Source organism: Hylobates moloch, unplaced genomic scaffold (assembly GCF_009828535.3).
Source record: "Hylobates moloch isolate HMO894 unplaced genomic scaffold, HMol_V3 SCAFFOLD_2, whole genome shotgun sequence".
Classification (NCBI taxonomy): domain Eukaryota; kingdom Metazoa; phylum Chordata; class Mammalia; order Primates; family Hylobatidae; genus Hylobates; species Hylobates moloch.
This window is the reverse complement of record NW_026652277.1, coordinates 31,907,392-31,928,372: the sequence shown is the minus strand read 5'-3', so window position 1 is coordinate 31,928,372 and position 20,981 is coordinate 31,907,392. Positions and strand designations below refer to the sequence as shown.

The 20,981-nt window shown below is 37.5% G+C and overlaps 1 long non-coding RNA gene across 1 annotated transcript; it reads right to left on the bottom strand.

Annotated features, from left to right (window-relative positions):
• Positions 1–10,997: 10,997 nt before the first annotated feature.
• Positions 10,998–20,521, bottom strand: LOC116484017 (uncharacterized). The gene is made up of 3 exons (XR_004252435.2): positions 20,198–20,521; positions 18,963–19,082; positions 10,998–16,454 (listed from the first exon to the last, which is right to left on the bottom strand). It is a non-coding gene; the product is annotated as an uncharacterized LOC116484017 (long non-coding RNA).
• Positions 20,522–20,981: the final 460 nt, after the last annotated feature.

Genomic DNA, 20,981 nt, shown 5'->3' with positions numbered 1-20,981 from the left:
TCTGGTGAAGGATGTCAATAGTGGGGAAGGTTATGCATGTGTAGGGACAGAGGACATATGAGAACTCTGTACTTTCCCCTCAATTTTGGTATGAACCTAAAACTTCCCTAAAAAATAGATTCTATTTAAAATAAAGAACACAAAAATTTTAAAAATTAAGACTCTACATAGCAATAGCAAGATAAGAGATATATACTGTTAGTCATCTGGCAATTTCTTTATATGATTTGGAAACAAGATAGAAATACTAAATAACTGTTTTGTTGAAAAATGCATATGTATTCACTCACTCAACTTATCAACAAAATTAGTATCTAAAATTTTATTTATAAGAGGCAACCAAGCCCATGTAATTTTACAGGCAATTTTCACCAAACTTGTACATAACCCTATCTTTTATAGCTCTTTCAGAGTCTTTAAGAACAGAGAAATCAGTAAAGCTTTATTTTACAAGGCTAGAATAATTTTGATGTGAGGTCATACAAATAGAACAAAATACTATAAATAAATCTTACATATAAACAAAGATGCAAAACATTATAAACATTATAAATCATTAACTATTTCAAGAATGCATTAAGTATCTTTTCATAGCTCTTGCAGAGTTTTTAAGAACAGAGAAATCCATAAAGCTTTGATTTATTTTACAAGGCTAGAATAATTCTGATGTGAGGCCATACAAATAGAACAAAATATTATAAATAAATGTTACATACAAACATAGATGCAAAAATCTTAAAATATTACTATAACAATTCACAAATATATAAGAAAATGAATATACCATTATCAATTATTAACTACTTCAAGAATGCATAGATCATTCAATATCAGAATATTCATTCACATATTAAACCAGACCAACAAATTAAAAGAGATAAACTATACAAAAATATCAAATATTTTGGAAAAGCGTTCTGCAAAAGTCATTTATAATAAAAAGAAAAATAATGGTTATGAAACAGATAAGGAAAGAACATTTCATAACTTACGAAACAAGATTTGTCAGAAATCTATTGCAAACGTATTTAATGATGAAATTTTAGAAACATTCTAAATAAAGTTAAGAGAAAGATAAGGATAGCTTCACTGATTGTATTCCACATATTTAGGAGATACAGGAGGTGTTTTGGTGGTTCAGTGGTAGAATTCTCACCTCCCACATATTTAGTAGATCCTAGTCAATGTAACAAGAAAAGAAATAAAGACTTAAAAATTGAAAATAAAGAAATTAAACTTATTTTGAATGCAGAATATTTTATTGTCAATGAAGAAATTACAGGTAAATCCAGAAAAATAATGTTAGAACCAAGAAGAGAATCTATAGTTTGCCAGGAAAATAAATAACACACAGGAACCAATAGTGTTGATATACGCAATTAAAAACATTTTGGAAAATGTAATAGAATAAAATAAAAGATCTAATTCACAATGGGAATATATCTATATCTATCTAACGTAAATATATGGTATACATATACAGATATACATTTGTGTGTACGTCTTTCTAAAAATAAATTTATCAAACATCTTCATAGTACTCAATCACAAACTCACTATCAGTTTGTCTTATGTTATAAATAACTGAAGATTCACTAGACATGATATATTCTCACCAGAAGTGACTACAGCACACAGCCAAACAGCAGTTGCAGTTTTATTATACTTTCTTCATACAGTATTGTTTTTACCCTTTTAAAAGGTAAAACCCTTATAAAAGGATAAAAACAATACTGTATGGAGAAAGTATAATAAAAGTGTTTTATTATACAGTACCCTTTTATAAATTTAACTTTACATCTAATTGTTCTACATAATTTGTGCCCTTTTATAAATTTGATTTTATATCCAATTGTTCTAAAGTGAAACTTACTTCCTCTTTAGGCCAATAAGTTTTCAAAGGAATTTTATCATTCAATTTTTTAAATATTCCTTTATTCTTGATGACGGTGTTATTCATCTCCATTTCCAACTAACAAACCAACCTCCAACAAATCCTCTACTACCCCAAATAGCTTTAGATGTGATATTTGATATTAATGTGTTAACATTAAGTATCTATTAATAACACATTATTGTTTTTCCATCAATCTCAGAAGAGAAGGTGTCCCTTTCCCACGTATTGTATATAACTTTAGGGAATAACTTTATTGACCTGAATTAGTCCACATCCACCTCAAACATATCTCTTGACAACTGAGGACTTTCTTTGTAGTAAAAGGCTGTAAACTGCATTTAAGAAGTTGCAAGACTGTTTTTTCCTTTTTTAATTAAGGTATAATTGACAAATAGAAATCATAAGCATTTATAGCATACAACATGATGTTTTGATGTATATTTTATGAAATGATTAAATCAAACTAACTAAAATACCCAGCACCTCACCTAACTTAGCATTTGTGTGTTTGTATATGTGGTAAGAACACTTAAGACTTACTCTCTTAGAAATTTTCAAATATACACTACATTATTAACTATAGTCACCATACTGTACAATAAAAGTTCAGAACTTATTCTGTGTATAGCTGAAACTTTCTGTCTTTTGACTAACATCTCATCCTTTCCCCAACTTCCCTGGCAACCAGCATTTTACTCTTTGCTTCTATGAGTTCAAAATTTTTTAGATTCCACATATAAGTCAGATAATGTAGTATTCATCTTTCTGTGTCTGACTTACTTCACCTAAAATAATGTTCCCCAGGTTTATCCATGTTATTGCAAATGGAAGGATTTTCACCTTCTTCATGGCTGACTAGTATTTCATCGCATATTTATACCACATTTTCTTTATTCATTCATACACTGATGGACACTTAGGTTGATTCCATGTCTTGGTTATAGTGACTAATCCTGCAATAAGCATGGGAGTGCAGATACGTCTTTGAGATATGGATTTCAGTTCCTTTGGGAATGTGCCCAGTGGTAAACTTGTTTGGCCATATGGTAGTCCTATTTTTAATTTTTTGAAGAACATTCATGCTGTTGTCCATATGATGATACTAATTTACATTCTCACAAAAAGTGTACAAGGGTTCCCTTTTCTCCACATTCTTACCAACATTTTTTTTTGTCTTTTTCTTTTTCAAATAGCCATTCTAGCAGATGTGAGGTGGTATCTCACGATAATTTTAATTTATATTTTGGATATTAACCTCTTAAACGAATGGTTTGTAACTATTGTCTCCTATTCCAGAGGCAGCCTTTTCCTTTTGTTGATTTCTTCCATTTGTGTGTGAAGCTTTTTAGTTTGATGCAATCGCATTTGTCTTTTTTGTCTGTATAATCATGTCCATTGATAGAGGAAAAAAATTGACAAAATTCACCACCCTTTTATGATAAAAAAAAAACTTCACAACAAATTGAGTATAGAAGGAATGCACATCAACATAACAAATGTTATATATAAGCCTACCACTATCATCATACTCAATAGTGAATAGCTGAAAGCTTTTTTCTCTAAGGCAAAGAATAAGATAAGGATGGCTAGTCTCACCATTTATTTCAACATAGCAATGGAAATTTTAGCCAGAGCAATTAAGCAGAGGAGAGAGCGAGAGAGAAAGGAAGAAAGGAAGGAAGGAGGGAAGGAAGGAAAGAAGGGAGAAAGGAAGGGAGGGAAGGTGGGAGGGAGGGAGGAAGGAAGGAAGAAAGGAAGGGAGGGAGAGAGGATAGGGAAGGAGAGGGGAGGGAGGGAGGAAAGGAAGGAAAGAAGGAAGGAAGGAATGGGAAGGAGAGAGGAAGGAAAAAAGGAGGGAAAGGAAGGAAAGGAAGGAAGGGAAGGAAGAAAAGGAAGAGAAGGAGGGGAAGGAAGGGAAGGAAGGAAGGAAGGGAAGGAAGGGAAGGACCTTCTGTCCTGTACCACTGTCATTAGGGTATTCAAATCCCCCATATTATTGTGTGGCTGGCTAAGTCTTTTTGGAGATGTAGAAGTTCTTATTTTATCAATCTGGCTGCACTAGTGTTGCATGTACATATATTTAGAATATTAAAGTCTTCTTGTTGAATTGAACTCTTTATCATTATGTAATGCCCTTCTTTGTACTTTTTTTCTGTTGTTAGTTTAAAGTCCGCTTTATTTTATATAAGAATAACCAGTCTTGCTCTTTTTAGTTCTCCATTTCTGTGATAGATGTTTCTCCAGCCCTTACTTTGAACCTGTAGGTATTGTTAAGTGTGAAATTGGTCTTTTGAAGACAGCAGACAGATGAGTCTTGTTCTTTATCCAACTTGCCACTCTGGGCCTTCTATATGGAGGTATTTAGACCATTTACGTTCATGATTAATATTGATATGTGAGGTTGTGATTCTATCATGAGGTTTTTAGCTTGTTGCTTTGTAGTTTCTATTGCGTGGTTGCTTTATAGTGTCTGTGGGATATGTATTTATCTGTGTTTTCATGGTAGCATTTGTTGTTTTTTTGATTCCATTTTTAAAACTCCTTTAAAGGTTTCTTATAAGGCTGGTCTGGTGGTAACTAATTCCCTTAGTGTGTGCTTACCTGGAAAATATTTATTTCTCCTTCACTTATGAAGCTGTTTGGTGGAATATGAAATTTTTGGTTGTAATTTCTTTGTTTTTTAACATTGCTGAAAATTGGCACCTAATCTCTTCTGGCTTGTGAGAAGAAGTCGTCTTTTGCCTAATAGGGTTCCCTGGGTAACTTGTGTGACCTTTTTCTCTAGCTGCCTTACAAAATTTTTTCTTTAGCTTTGACCTTGGATGATCTGGTGACTACGTGACTTGGTGATATTCATTTCGTATAGTATCTCACAGACATTCTCTAAATTTCTTGTATCTGAATGTCTACCTCTCTAGCAAGATTAGAAAATTTTGTCTTGAATTATTTCCTCAAATTGGCTTTCCAGGTTGTTTACTTTTTCTTCTTTTCTCTCAGGAATGCCAATAATTCACAGATTTGGTCACTTTATATAATCTATATTTCTCAAAATCTTTGTTTATTCTTAAAAATTATTTTTTATCTATTTTTGTGTGACTGAGTTACTTCAAAAGACAGGATTTCAAGGTCCGAAATTCTTTCTTCTGCTTGGTCCAGTCTATTGATATTGCTTTCAATTGTATTTTGAAATTCCTCAAGTCGTACAATTCCAGAAGCACTGATTGATTTATTAAAGGTGTGTATCTCTTCCTTCATTTCCTGGATTGCTTTAGAAGTTTTTTTGTGTTGATTTTACACTGTGTCGTGGATCTCATTGAGCCTCTTTGCAATCTGTGCTTTTAATTGGTTATTTGTCATTTGTGAGTCTTCATTTTGGTTAGGGACCATTGCTGCAGAGCTAGTGTGATATTTTGATGGTATCACAACTTTCAGATTTTTCATGGTGGCAGAATTCTTGCATTGATTCCTTCTCATCTGGAGTTATTTGCACTACTAATTTTCTTTTGTTTTGGAAATTGATTCTCACTCTGTTGCCCAGGCTGGAGTGCAGTTGCATGATCCCAGCTTACTGCAACCTCCACCTCCAGGATTCAAGTGATTCTCCTGCCTCAGCCTCCTGAGTAACTGGAATTACAGGCGCCTGCCACCATGCCCAGCTAATTTTGTAATTTTAGTAAAGACAGGGTTTCACCATGTTAGCCAGGCTGATCTCAAACTCCTGACCTCAGGTGATCCACCCACTCGGCCTCCCAAAATGCTGGGATTACAGGTGTGAGCCACCGCACTTGGCCGCACTACTAATTTTTGTAACTATTTTTATGTGGTTAGGATTTTTTATTTTTCTTTCTTTCCCTATATTTTTATTATTTTAAATTTCCCTTTCACCTCATCCCTCGGGGTGTAACTATAGAGAATGTTGGGTAGGGTCTTTGGAATTTGCTTCCCTAGGCACTTCTGCCAGCAGGTTTTACACTGGGCTGTGTGGTTCAGCCTACAGGCCAATAGAAGGTGCTTAAAGGTAAGAGCCTACTGTGGGCAATGTGGCTGGGTATATACTTGGTCCTTGTTTACTGGGAGAAGCTCTCTGTTTCCTCAGGCAATGGTCTGATCCATGGAGTGACAGTGATCTGAGCTCCCTGCTCAGCCCTGGGGTGGTGGGGGGCAAGATGGGTAAGGCAAGATTGGGCAGAGCCACCTATAGGTCTCCTGATGTCAGACACAAACACTAGCACAGAAGGAGAATCCAGTGGGTGGTCACCAAGTGCCCAGAGGAGCACCTAGGCATAAACCTGGAAAACTTCCTCAGCCCCAAGTTCTCTGCATGGTGGGGATGTGGGAGTGACCTACTGAAACTCCTAATTCAGGAGAGTAGGTGCTCCAAATACCTGGATATCTGCCTAGGCATGGAATGTAGATGGCCCCACTGCACTCCTATCTCTACAGAGGGAGGGTGGAGTAGCTCAGGCTGTTAATTTAGGAGAATGGGTGTGTTAGTCCATTCTCACCCTGCTTTAAAGTACTGCCCAATCCTGAGTAGTTTATAAAGGAAAGAGGTTTAATTGACTCACAGTTCTGCATGGCTGGGAAGGCCTCAGGAAACTTACAATCATGGTGGTGTGAGAGCTGAGCAAAGGGGGAAGCCCTTTAGAAAAATCCATCGGATCTCATAAGAATTCACTTACTATCAAGAGAACAGTACAGGGGAAACTGCCCCCATGATTCAATTATCTCCCCCTGGTCTCACCCTTGACACGTGAGGATTATTACAATTTAAGGTGAGATTTGGGTGGGGGCACAGAGCCAAACCATATCAATGGGTCTTCTGACTGCCTGGTGATCTGCCTGGGCATGTAGCATAGAGAACCCCTATGTACCAGGATCTCTGCAAAGGAAGTGTGCAGCAGGTCCAGCATCTGATTCAAGCAAGCAGGTGCTCCAAATACCTGGAGATCTGCCTGGGCATGGAGAAGAGAGGGCCCTACTGCATCATGATCCATGCACAGGAAAAATGGGTCAGCTGAGGCTGTTCTAGGTGAGTGGTGCTCGAAATACCTAGAGATCCACCTGGTCATGGAGTGGAGAAGGCCCTGGTGCTTGAAATACCTAGACATCCATGTGGTCATGGAGTGGAGAAGGCCCTGATGCACCACAATCTCTGTACTGGAAGGGAGGGATAGCTCAGGCTGTGAATCTGGCTGAGTGGGTGTCCTAAATGTCTGACAATCTGCCTGGCCATGAACCAAAAAGGACCTTCCTTGCACCAGGATTTTTGTACAGGAGGGATGGAATGACAGGCTTTTGAGTCAGGCAAGTGGGTGCTCCAAGTGCCTGGAGATCTGCTTGGACATGGAGTGGAGAGGGCTCCCTTGCACCTGGATCTTTGAAAAGTAATGGTGGAGTGGCTTAAGCTGCCAGTCTGGGCAAGCAGGTGCTTTGAATGCCTTGAGATCTGCCTAGGCATGGAGCAGAGAAGGCCTCACTGCATCACAATCTATGCACAAAAAGAGTGATGCAGCTCAGAATGGTGATCTAGGTGAGTGGGTATCTCAAATGCCTGGAGACTTGCCTGGATGTGGAGCAGAGAGGGCCCTGAGCACCACAATCTCTGCACAGAAGGGTGGGGCAGTTCAAGCTGCTGGTTCAACCAAGCTGCTCCAAATGCCTGGACTTCTACCTGTGAGTGCAGCAGAGAGGTCCCTGCTGCATCACAATCTCAGGGAGCAGGCTGAAGGACCCAGAAACACATTTAGACCAGTTCCGGGTTGAAAACCTGGCCGTGGGTACAAGTCTTATTGTCCAGGAGAAACCGAAACAGGGAAGAGCACAATTGAAGCACACATTGCTGAGGCACTTTCCATAAATCTGGCTGTCAAGGCCTCTACTCCACTCCAGAGCGAACACTCCAATCTCTGACTCGAGATTAAACTGCCTGCATGGCATGCTGCCAGGTCGCCAAGAAATGACTGACTTTGTATGCAGTTAGATTAAAAATGTCATCCTGCTCTTGGTCCAGGGTCTAGAAAAGTACCTGCAGCTTTTCCTGGTGTTTTTCCCTCTGAGCATTTCCAAGCATCTTCCCAATTTAGCTCTAGGTCTTGAGAGAAACAAAGTATTCCCCCTTGGCTTAGGTTGCTCAGAACCCCAGTGGAAAAGTGAATCACACAGAGAGGCTCTCTGCCTATCGTATAAAGGACTTAGCTCAGTTTTATCAGCTGGACACCATCACTGGTGCTTTTCGCCCATGTTCTCCTCCCTGGGATTTGGGACATCCTTCATGATTCTGGTGGATTCCTGTTTTTCTTCTTGAATTAAAGCTCATAGAGTTAATCTTTATGCTATTTCCAAGTGGCTGAGGTATGCTAAAAGCCTCTAATCCACCACCCTGGAGAAAAGAAAAAAAGAAAGAGCTTAAGACACAAAAGTGCAAATTCTAGAATTAAAGATTAAGAACATTAACCATGTCAAAATGATAAACAGCTATAGAGAAGATGCTTTCATAAACAAAGTAAAATCCGCAGAGTGGGAGAAGATACATGCAATGCATGTAATGAATATGAAACTTGTCAGAAACAAAACAGAATCATTTGTGTCAAGCTGACAAATGGAGCTGGGGAAGTCCATGAAGAAGGGTGCTCACTCATGTTGCCTGATAACAAGAGCTATTATAAAAGACTGCAAAAACCACAATTTTGCACAAAAACCAGCGCAACCTTGCACAAAAAATTACTCTGTGAGGACATCTGCCCAGCAACTTCCTGTCCAACCTTGGACTGATAACATCCTTGTTATTGATCCTTGTAGCCAAAAATAACTATCTCAAAACAACCTATGTACTCTTCCTCATTTTTCCTTTAAAAACCGTTTACCTCTCTGAATATGTCCATTGAATTCCCATTGCAGTGCTCAATCACAAATTAATATCATTTTCTTTTAGGGGACATCTCTGTCTGTTATTTAGGTTGACACTAGGAAGAGATTACAATTCCTCCAAATCTTTAAAGAATTCCTACAGATTCCTACAAAGAAAATAATTTCTATGAACTGATAATCTGATAGAAAAAAATGACAGAAGATATAGTTTCCTCAAGATAAAATCTGAATATCCAATAAATTAATGACTCTGAATTTAACCTCAACAGTAATCAAAGCAGTGCAAATATGATACTATTGGTAAACATTATAAAGTTAGACTATGCTGAGATGTTGGAAAATATCTGAATAAACAAATTGGTACAACCATATTGAAAAACAAATTTTAATCAAATTTGTTGCAAATGTCCATACCTACAGCCCATCAATAACACTTCTAAGTATATATTCTTAGGAAACTCTTGCTCATGTGCACAGGGAAATACAATACCCATTATGAGATTATCTATAATAGTGAGTGTCTTAAAACAATTTAAATGCCCATCATCAGTTTGATGCATAAATATATTGCAGTATATTCACAGAAAGGTTTAGAAGAAAATTCTGTATGCCCAATGTATGGAGCTAATGTTGAGTCATAAAGCATAAGTAAATCTGCCTCTTGGCAGATAAAACTGAGATAGCAAATAAGATGCCAATAGTAAGTCAATAAAACCTCAAACTTGCTGATCACATCTGTACTTGTGATATTTGAAATGTGCCCTTTCAAGGGCATCTGTCAACATGTCATAAAGAATAAAGCAAATGTCAGGTCAGCACTTCTAGATCACTGATATAAATGTTCCAACTTAAGGTATGATTGCTAATTAAAGAGTTTAATTTTTGCACTTCTTCTTTAAACTTCAACTTCATTGCTTTTTAACCATCCAATTCATTATATCCCTTCTGCCTTCAAATGTTCTCTTTCTTAATATAATTTAGAATAGACAATATATCTTCTGATCATTGAAGTATTTCCCTGTAAAACTTGTTGACCCTGTTGTTGATTCTAATATTGGAATAAGAGAATGCACTCATCAAGGAATATAGAAGATGTTATTCCACTTATAGCCATTTCTTGACCTGGGAAAGAACTTACATCACACAACTTACTTGCATTCATTCCTAAATTTAGACATAGTCTTTTGTCGTCTGTGACTAAAAAAAAAATAGAGAAAATAGTTTTTTTTCATTGTGATTAAATTATGTTAAAAACATATCAAAGAACAATAACAGGAAATATTTTCCGGGGCACTTCATAAGCCTTTCTGTCCTCTTCCTCCTCCTGTATCCCTCATTAATACTCTTTACCTTCGGAGGTAAGTAAAATCCAGGTGTGACACTTGTAATACTCTAAGGACCTCAGGGTAGATTTGCTCCATCAGGCTGGGTAGGTGTTTTTTCTCTTTATTCCTGAACAGTTCTATGTTCATCCCATATAATTTCTAAATTTCTAGACGCATATTATTTGCAAAGGTAATTCCATGGAAACAAGATAAGAAGTATCCTTGGCCCCTGGTCCTAGACCCATAGTTTGTCTCTATTCATATGACATTCTGGCCTAGCCACTTGTCCTTGAAAGTTTTATTGTTAACACATATAATACAATGAGGTATGAAGTTCTTGTCCACCAGTGTCCTTACTCAACTCTTCTGTATCAAATATACTGGATTGATTGGGTATGCAAGCCTGATTATAAAGCAGTGATCCACAGAACTAAAATATAGAAAGGAAAGGGGGTTGTGATCCAAGATCAAATTATGCCATAGCTTTGCATGCACTGAGAGATGTTGGATCATATAATATTTGGAATTTGGTTCTGAATTCTATTCAGAAATAAGGCAGTGAAGAGTAGGAATAGGGTCCAGTTCCTGGGAAATAGGTCTGCAGGGAGCAAAACAGAGAGCAGAATCTCTAGTTGACTTGGGTTTTAAACTTTTAAGCACCAGTATTCCCTAGACTCAAGCAGAAAGCGACCCAATCAGAAAGGGACTGGTTTCCCTAAGGAGTTATACTGCCCTTTTGCTTCAAGGAAAAACTTTATATGCTATCTGTATTAGTCAGGGCAAATTAACATTAGCTGCTATAATGAACAATCCTAATTAAAGTGGTTTAATTAAAATTTTTTTGTTTTTTTTTTTCTTTAATTTTAGGTAATATGTACAACATGCCGTTTTTACATACATTGCCATGGCTGTGTCCATGTGTTCTCATTGTTCAATTCCCATCTATGAGTGAGAACATGCAGTGTTTGGTTTTTTGTCCTTGCGATAGTTTGCTGAGAATGATGGTTTCCAGCTTCATCCGTGTCCCTACAAAGGACATGAACTCAACATTTTTTATGGCTGCATACTATTTCATGGTGTATATGTGCCACATTTTCTTAATCCAGTCTATCATTGTTGGACATTTGGGTTGGTTCCAAGTCTTTGCTATTGTGAATAGTGCCGTAATAAACATACGTGTGCATGTGTCTTTTTTGACACAGTTCCATGTGGGTCAGGCCCTCTCCTGAGAAACATTCCTTGAGAGAAAGACTCAGGAGCCAGCCTCTTTCTACTGTGTTCCTTTTAGTTATCTTGGAGCTCTGTTTTTCCAGTTACATAGAGGAAAGAGAGAAGACGTGCACAAGAGTGCATGAATGGAGATCACATAGGTTGTTTGAGATGCCAGATCTCTAGGGAGTGTACATTACTTTTACTCTCATTTTGTTGGCCAGAGCTCAGTTCTTGTAGCCTCAAACTTACTGAAATGGTGATTGTGAAACGTGGCTTTTCTGCATGTCTAAGAAGAGGAAGTAGGGTTGTTGAGTATCTAGCAAGTGTCTGGCACTCTATCTTCTGTGAGACAAATAAGAATTTTCCCACTTTGCCAATACATGCTGTAAAAGCTCCTGGTAAACTGACCAGCAGCCTTCTTATTGTTTCTAGTCAGCAAAAAAACTGGAGGCTCAGTTAAGTCAAACCTAGTTGTTGCTTTATGTTTCAGCGCACCCGGGGCTCTGAGGCCGATCCCGTTTCTTCTTAAGTTAATTTTAGAAATCTAGGTCACTAAATAAGTTATCAGCAAGAAGTCAAGTTTTCTTATACTACTGCTGTGATCCTGTGACCCAGTTTAAAATGGTTGGCCCTGGAGACAGACTGCCTGGTTTGCTTTCTGGATTGCTGTCTGTGTGCCTTTGGGCAAGTTACCTCATTTTCCTTTTCTGTAAAATTGGAATAATGTTACACTTAACTTGCTGGGGCTTTATAAGAAATAAATTTGAAACTCTGTAAAAAGCAGCACAATGCCTAGTTTCCAAGCTATTATTATCATCATTATCAACATCATCATCATCATCATCATCATCATCATCATCATTATCAGTATTTGCCAATGTTGGATCACACTATAATGGGACACAGGTCGTATTTCCCCAGAGCCTGAATGACTATCAATATTTATCTTTGAGTATGTCCAGGGAAAGTTGCTCTCTAGCTTTGGGCAAGAAGGTGGGCAAGGGAGGTAGCGAGAGAGTGAGACCAAGAGTGAAATGGTAACAAATAGAGTCTTCCAAAATAAAAGATCTTGAGCTGCTTAAGCCAAAAGTCAATAGACAAGAGTGGATCAACAGAAGATATTCCTGGAAAAATCCAGTACTCATAGTTAGGCTCCAATATACAAAGACTCACTGCTGAGCCTGTGTGCATCAGGATTGAACGGACTCATGAGAAAGACAACCTGTGGCCAAGTTAGGTCAGGTATCCAGAGATATATGAACACCATGACTCTGTTCCAGCAGTGTGTGAGTGGGTAGAACAAACAAACAAACAAACAAAATAGAGAAGAGTAGTTAGTAGGAGGCCTAAAAGCAAGTAGAAAGAAAATACTTATACAAGATTCAAAATGATTTTGCTGAAGCTGCTTTTTATTCATATTTGATGTGCTGGGTTGTCACTTTTGCAAGTCTCTACTTTGCCATTCCATTTCTTCAAGAATTGCATCCTGCCTTGCCCTTATCAGTAATCATACCTTTCCACCTCAGTCTAGGAGATGATTGCCCTCTAAAACTGCCACATCTCTCCTGGGTCTGTTATCTTCCTGGACCTTCGCTTGTTGCCATTTTAAATCCATCACTTCTTGGTTCCAGTCATATAGCGGTTCACCTATTTGATTATGTACCATAATTTCTTTCCAGTACCTACTTTTTGACCCTTGAAAAGGCTATTGGTTTATCAGATCCTAGACATTCAGGGCCGGGCTAGTGTTATTACCATTCAAGTACTCATCTTGCCTCTGCTTATATTTGGAAAATCCTCTCTCTAAGGAAGACACATCATATAGATTTAGCCACATCAAGAACTCAATAGGAGAAATTTTTCTTTATTGAAGCTTGTTAGATTTTGTTTTAATGTGGGTTGAAGTTTCTTTTAAATGCTCTGGAATCTTCAAAAATAAATATTATTAGGTTGGCGCAAAAGTAATTGCAGTTTTGTTATTACTTTTAATATATTTTCCTTTAAATTAAAGACAATTGCATTTATGCATAGATATATTGCTGGTAAATGTAAAAATTAGTATTACCTCCAAAGACAACAATTTGGCATTATCTATCAAAATTAAAAATTTCAGGCTGGGTGCGGTGGCTCACGCCTGTAATCCCAGCACTTTGGGAGGCCGAGGCGGGCAGATCACTAGGTCAAGAGTTTGAGACCAGTCTGGCCAACATGGTGAAACCCCCGTCTCTACTAAAAATACAAAAATTAGCCGGGCATGGTGGCATACGCCTGTAGTCCCAGCTACTCGGGAGGCTGAGGCAGGAGAATCGCTTGAATCCAGGAGGCAGAGGTTGCAGTGAGCCGAGATTAGGCCACTGCACTCCAGCCTGGGCAGCAGAGAAAGCCTCTGTCTCAAAAAAAAAAAAAAAAAATTCTGCATTCTTTGAAACTACAATTTCACTTTTAGAAATTTTCCCTAAAGACAAACTGGCTCTAGGATTGATGATGTATGTACCAAAATGCACATCTCAGCAGAGTCTATAAGAACAAAAGACCAGACACTACTTAAATGCCCATTAATAGAATAGTGACTTAACACATTTAATTAATTACATACAATAGAATAAAATTAGTTATCAAGTCTAACATATTCATTTATTGAATAAATTCAAGTATGTATTGTGTAATTACTGTATGCCAGGCACCGTACTGGGCGTTAATAATGAGTGTAGTGAATAAAACAGTTGAAAATAACTCTCATGTAGTTAACATTCTAGTTGGGGGTCAGAGACAATAAACAAATAAAAAATGGTAGTTAGTTCTGGTTTTTCTTTTAAGCAGGTAAGAGAGATAGAGAGCATGAAGTGTTGAAATGCTATATTTAAAATGAGAAGAGGTTTTCAGTACCAATATAGAATAATTCCTAATGTATATTATGTGAGGAAACGAAGGTATATAACAGTATGTAAAACATACAAATGCATACCCACAAGACTATTTGCTTATATAAAATATCTCTGAAAGAAACTAATAAACTGATAACATTGGTTATCTCCACAGAGGAATACTGGGTGAACAGGGGCAGGAGGGAAAATTTCATTTTATGCTTTTAAAATTTTGTATCATGTAAATGTATTTATTTTAAAAAGCAAATTGATACAAAAACAAATTTAAATTTCCATATACTTCTAATGTCCTAATATCAGAAAAGTCACGTTACATCTTTGGAATATATGAATGGTTTACGGTTTTGGGTAAATACTTCTGATTATAAATATCTTAATAATATGAAAAAAATTATTCACACTTCTTCTACAAGTTTGTTCTGCAGAATGACTTGATGTAGTTAGTCCCCATTCCAGAAGCCATAAGAATGAGGTCAAAGGGCAGGGATGAGGGTGTTTTGAGTAATTGTTTTACAAGGCCTTTGCTGAACACTTATAGTGACTTGAGTTAGCACTGTCATTGGCACTTCAAAGATATATTCAACATTTTCATGGGTCCAGCCCAATCATATAATGCATTTCAGGATTTGTGGAATTGACAAATAGTATGAAGGTGAGTTCTTAAGAGCTGCAATGGGGCAGACACATGCCTCTCACAAACTAAAGATGAGGAAACAGTAAATTCCATCGACATTCCCACAGATATTGCGGGCTGAGAAAAGTAAGACTCCTTTGGCTTAAGAAAGAGTTTTCACTAAAATTAAACAGTATCTGCATTTTGTTCATTTTGTTTCTTTCCCTTTCCTTCTGAAAGTAATATTCCCCCTTTAATCTGTTCCTTCCATTCTTGACTTTGTAGTCTTTCAAGGTCTTGAATGTGTAATAGACTCCTGGTGGGAAGGAGACTAAATTGCGAAATTCTGCTTTGTGTCACCAGTGAGATAGCTGGTGTCTTTTTCTTAGCCATTTAATACTCCACTACTCCTATGCTTCTGAATTCTTAACAAGCTCCTTTGCTGCTACTCAAGCAAAGCTCCTCATATGCTCTCAGACACAGAAAAGTATAATTCACGAGTAAGTGATATGTGCTTAAACTTTCCAGCTTCTGAAGCTTCACATATGGCTTTTCTGTTGGCTGTTTATGATTGTGCAAACAGAATCACAAAACTAAAATCCAGAAGGAAGTTTATGTATCATTCAGTGCAAGTCCTCAGGTGAGTGAATTAAGGTCTAGGAGAACTAGCACAACAGCCTGCTCAGGAATCCACAGTAAGGAACTGAGCCAGGGCTAGAGCCAAATGTTACCTCCGGTCAGTTACTTTCAGGCATAAATCAAGTCTCAACCTTGCCATGCATCTGCCAGCTCTCTTGCTGGCTTCTCACAGGAAAAATAAGGTCCCTGGCTATTTCTTTTGATCTCCTATGCCTAGAATTACCTCAATTCATAATTCTGGTCATTTATGCCTCTGTGGATTAATCTTCTCACTGATGTACTGGGAAGGGTATGATCAAAAACAATACCACCATTTCCTGTGGTTCTAGCAGGGGAAAAAGTTGGCTTGATTTATGCTTTATGAGACATTAGCCATGATTCCCAGTCATTGCTGAGGGGATAGGGAGGGAGTAACTTCATTACAACATCTTAAAATTAGCATGGCATCCAAGACATAATAAACCTCTATGTGCCTGTGAAATTTTTACCACAGTGACAGCTAGATATGATTTTAGGTTTCCCAGAAGAAGACAATAAGACAAGAGTTTGTGTGCAAGTGATTCAGTATAGTTGGAATCAGTATAGTACAGTATAGGATATGCCTGTGAATAGATGAGGGAAGCAAGGAAGGAAGGAGAAGACTAGCAAGGGTATAATTTCAGGTTAACTTTCAACCTCAGGTTAATCCTGATAGGGAGCTCTGGAACCTAAATTAAACCTCAGATTTGTTCCTCCTTGGGGCAAGGTTGCTGAGATTTTATAATCTGTGCCTGTCTGTCCTTGGTAAGGGCTATCCTCGAGGGCATGTTACCACCATGGATGCTGGCTGACTGTGCATGCAGTCACCATGGTGCCAGTAGCCCAAGGGCAGTCATTCAAAGAGACTTAGAGATGCCGGTCTCTAGGAGCCAAGCATGTTGAAGCCAGAGGATCGGCACACAGAAAGAGTCAGGAGAATCTCAGGAGAATTGCTGGAGTACTGATAGCATCTGCTTCAAATGTTGCTATGTTATCTGTCCAAAATAGAATGGACAAAAATATGATCAATTACTGAAGCCTGTTATTGAAAACCTGGTCTTTGCTTTCTATTTGAAACAAAGACTCAGCACCACCATATCTATATTTTTTTCTAAAATGAATACATATATTTCTAGAATATACATATATACAAGCATACACACTCATAAATATATACATATATGCACACACTAGGGTTACATATATTTGTTTAAATGTATTCATATAAATAAAAACATTACTCTTATTCACAATCACAATATTTCATGCCTCTAAAAATCTTCCTTAGGGATTTATTTTTCTCCCTTTAAGTCTCACCAAGTCATTTAAGATCCTGATGACTTTACTAGAACGTGTTGGAAGCATTATTTTATATATCTTTCAATTTACAAAACAGTAAACAGACCAGACGACCAGTTTTTCCCTTTATCAGGCAAGTAGCAGTCAAGGCTTGTTTGCATCTGTCTATTCTTTGGTATGTAGTTAAAATGCTTTCTCTCCTCAAAAGAAAAATTAAAGTTAAACAAAAGGGCATGTTTTTATCAAATATTTACACATTGGAAGATTAAAGAGTTAGAGAGATCTTCACTTCTTAGCAACCCAATCCCCATATTTTGCTTGTTTAATGTTGCCTACATTGTTGCTCAGGATTATCAATAATGAGAATAGAATACGTTTAAGAGCAACAGGTCCCTTGTGGCACTGTTTACTTATTTCTAATGTAAAATTTCCAAACTTTAGGATATATATAAATAAATATCAAAAGCAAAACACCATGTGAAAATCATACATTTACTTGGGGCATAGACACATGGATTAAATAAAAATTTTTTAATGAAAGAATTATTTTGTCTGGCCTAAAAATCACATGAACCCAATATGAAAATATTCATATATATTGCTCAAAAGTTCTCAAAAGTTGGCAGTTATGTCTATTTGGTTAAGAGATCAATATATGCAAACAAAGTTATTAAATAATTAAATTTATTTAGTTAGACCAATTATTTCAAAACATAAGCCATGTGAGTGCAACATAATAGAAGAGAGTCTGGCTAAAAAGGTTGAGAACATCTTCACCCATCTCCTCCCCATCTCCAGATCTCTGGTTTAAATATCTAGGAATGGCCATTAAGTAATCAATAATCATGGCCTCTATATTTACTATTCAAGCAAAACCTCCTGTAGACTTATTCCAGTGCCGCTAGCCATTTCACACCTTAATATTTAGAGCTCCCACATACCCTTGTAAAGTACATGAATTGTACAGTGATGCCAGGCTGTGAGGGGGGAGTGGGGGCTGAAATCCACCCAGGCCCAGGAGCCAAGCTGTGGCACACAGGGCTATACCTATATGGAGGGGGTGCCTTTTCCTAATTAGCAAATCACACTACAGAGACTAATGTCATTTCTCTTCATCTTGGTGACATAAACATATCTGACCAGATATTCTTCTCTGTGGGTCTAAAATGTTAGCCTTCAGCCTAGAAAGAAAGACTGTCAACAACCTAGAAATCAAATTACGAACAACTAATTATGGCATTTTCAAAATATTCCAAACTTGGTTTCAAGATGCCAAGAAAAACTTTACATCTACACACACACACACACACACACACACACACACACACACACAGAGAGAGAGACAAACATGCAGATACGTTTGTGTATAGGTGAAAATATACTTAGCTAGAGAACAGATTGAGATACAGGAAAACATATTTTCTTATATGGGTCAGGTAACTGATTTCAACAGCCACATTCCAGGACAAGACATTTTGTCATATAAAATGGGAATATTCACAAGGTCAGAGAAAACACAGCCTTTTTAGATTCTGTAATTTCCTTAATCCACTCAATACACCACTAGGATCCAACGCTGGCTTTTATGACCTAAACAAAATTATCCCTCTAGGTTCCAAAATTAACCTAACTCTTTCACCAAGTATTTATGACTAGTGTTTTATATTCATTAAATCCAAATGTCACAATGTATTTTTTATAAATAGATATAAATAATCTAATCCTTAAAATATCCAAGCTGTCCTTCCATGTCCTCAGGGAGCTTGTACAGTTTCCATAGTTATAACATGTGGACAAGACTGACTGTCAAGTGGTATACCTTTTCATTTATCATTTTCTAATTTATTTCCACTGCTTCATTTATTAGATTCTGTTCCAAACCTGAAAAATATTACACATAGAAAATTGTCCCCATTTTTTAATCCAAACTTGGTTTTTCTTCCTTGATAGAAAAAAAAAGCAGTTTTAGTCAATTGATAATTACACTATCGGCTAATGGAGAACTTTCCAAAGTTTAAGTCTTTCTTTTCTGAGCAGTGATCTTACTGTCATCCAAATAACAGCCAGTCACGTAATCTTCCCATTTCTCTCGCCCTTTCCATAGCCTGCTTAAACACAAAGACACACACACACACACACACACACTTGCACACTCACACAGAGGGGCTAGAGAGAAAATCTACTTCTCTATTCGATATACTTACCCATCTATTGCTCTTGCAAAGACAGGACCCAGGTTTATAAAAGTGTTAATTATTAGAGGAAGATGTAGATAAAGAATATGATGATACTGTGAAGAAATAATCTGGAACCATGTGAAAATTCTGAAAAGAAAATATTATGGGAAAGGAAAATAACTAGTGAGTAATTAACATCACTTACTATGCCTTGCACTGGGCTACTTCCTATAGTAAATACAAAAATAATATAGTCACATCCCTAGGCATCATGCAGCTTGCCATCTGCTTAGGGAAATAATGTAATAGCACCTGAAATTATTAGAGAATATGTTAGTACTACTAAAAGTCAAAACAGAATTCAGACATTCAATGGTTTGCAGTGGTCAGGAAAATTTTTATGAATGTGAAGGGGCTTGAACTGAGTCTTCAAATGAGTAATATTTAGATGAGGGGAAGATTGGAGAAAGCATTCAGAGCAAAGGATAAAGCAGAAGCCATGTTGGGGAGAAAGAGTTGAAGAAAACATGTGGGGCAGGATGGGGGAAGTCGAGGGAGGAGACTAAAGCAACAGAAATAGAGAACATTCTAGAATATAATTTTGCACTTTTCAGGTAGATGCTGAGCTGTATGACTGCCTGCTTATTCATCTTACAGTTGAAATTAGAGGATCCTCATTTAAAACTACAAATTTACGTATTTTCCCAACTGTTCTTTGATGGAACGGTCCACCTCCAGGGCAGTCAGCTATTGACAATTGCTCAGAGAGGGAAGTAGGGAAAAAAATATTTAAATAATTCAGTACGCATTTCAAAGTAGAATTTTTCAAAAAAAATGCAGAAGCTATTTTAAAAACATAAACACAAAGCATGTTATTCTTCCTTCCTCCCTCAAAGGACAATGGCCATGCTGTGTCAGAACAGGAGCCAGTATATCTAGCATACTGACTGTGGAGGCCGCAAACACCGCTAGTTCTCCTGAGAATTAGAAGCCCCAAGCCTGAGCTACGTGGTATCTGTGAAGCACAAGTCAAATCATGAGATTTACATATGAAAAGTTGTATGCCTTCCACCTCTGAGGGATATCAGAGATAGACTCAATTTCCTGGTTCTAAAGGCCAACTTCAACGTGCCTATTACAAGCAGAGACCCACCCTTTACCCTGTGAAAGTACAAATTCCATTTCTGTCTCCACAGCTCAGTAATAGTCCCTCTGCCCCCTCCAAAAGCATGCAACAAAGGAGTAATTCCCACTGTGTGTACCTTTCTGGAGCTGATGCAGGGACAAGGTGACATTTGCTCTGTTTTAGTCCTCACGTTACTGACAATGACTCCTGTATCTTGTGTGGGCTTGAATAAAGCCACTGCATGTGAAACGTTGATGCTAATGATGACTATGGAGACTCCTGTCATTTACTCTCTAGTCCTCTGGCATTTCTGTTTCCACTTTGATTTCTTTTGGCTCACACTCTAAGCTAGATTTTCTTCATGGCACCCTGCTTGGCAGGAGAATCTTGTCTGACCTGGAAATAGTGACATTGTGTTCTGGAAAAACCTCTGCAGGGAGTTGAATCAAAGGAAGAAATAAGTGCAATTCTCTGCAAAACCTGTCTGTTGGCACCAGGGATGCTCCCTGCAGGGACTTTTCAGTAGAAGGGATCCCAGGCAGATGAGTGCTGTGCTGCACAGTGTTTATGCATGTCACCTACTGGTGTCACAAAACACACAATCCAACATTTGACACAGCTACATTCCAGTTCCAGATTACATGTGAAACCTGACAAACTCATAACCTGATTAGAATAAACAGTGCCCACCTCTGCTGTTTTTACAATCACAGTCATGTGTCACTTAATGATGTGGCTTCATTCTGAGAATGCATCATTAAGTGTTATTAGTACATTGTAGTCTGTACTTACACAAACCTAGATGGTATAGCCTATGGTAACACACCTAAGCTATATGGTAACACACCTAAGCTATATGGTATAGCCTATTGCTCCTAGGCTAGAAACCTGTACAGAATGTTACTGTACTGAATACTGTA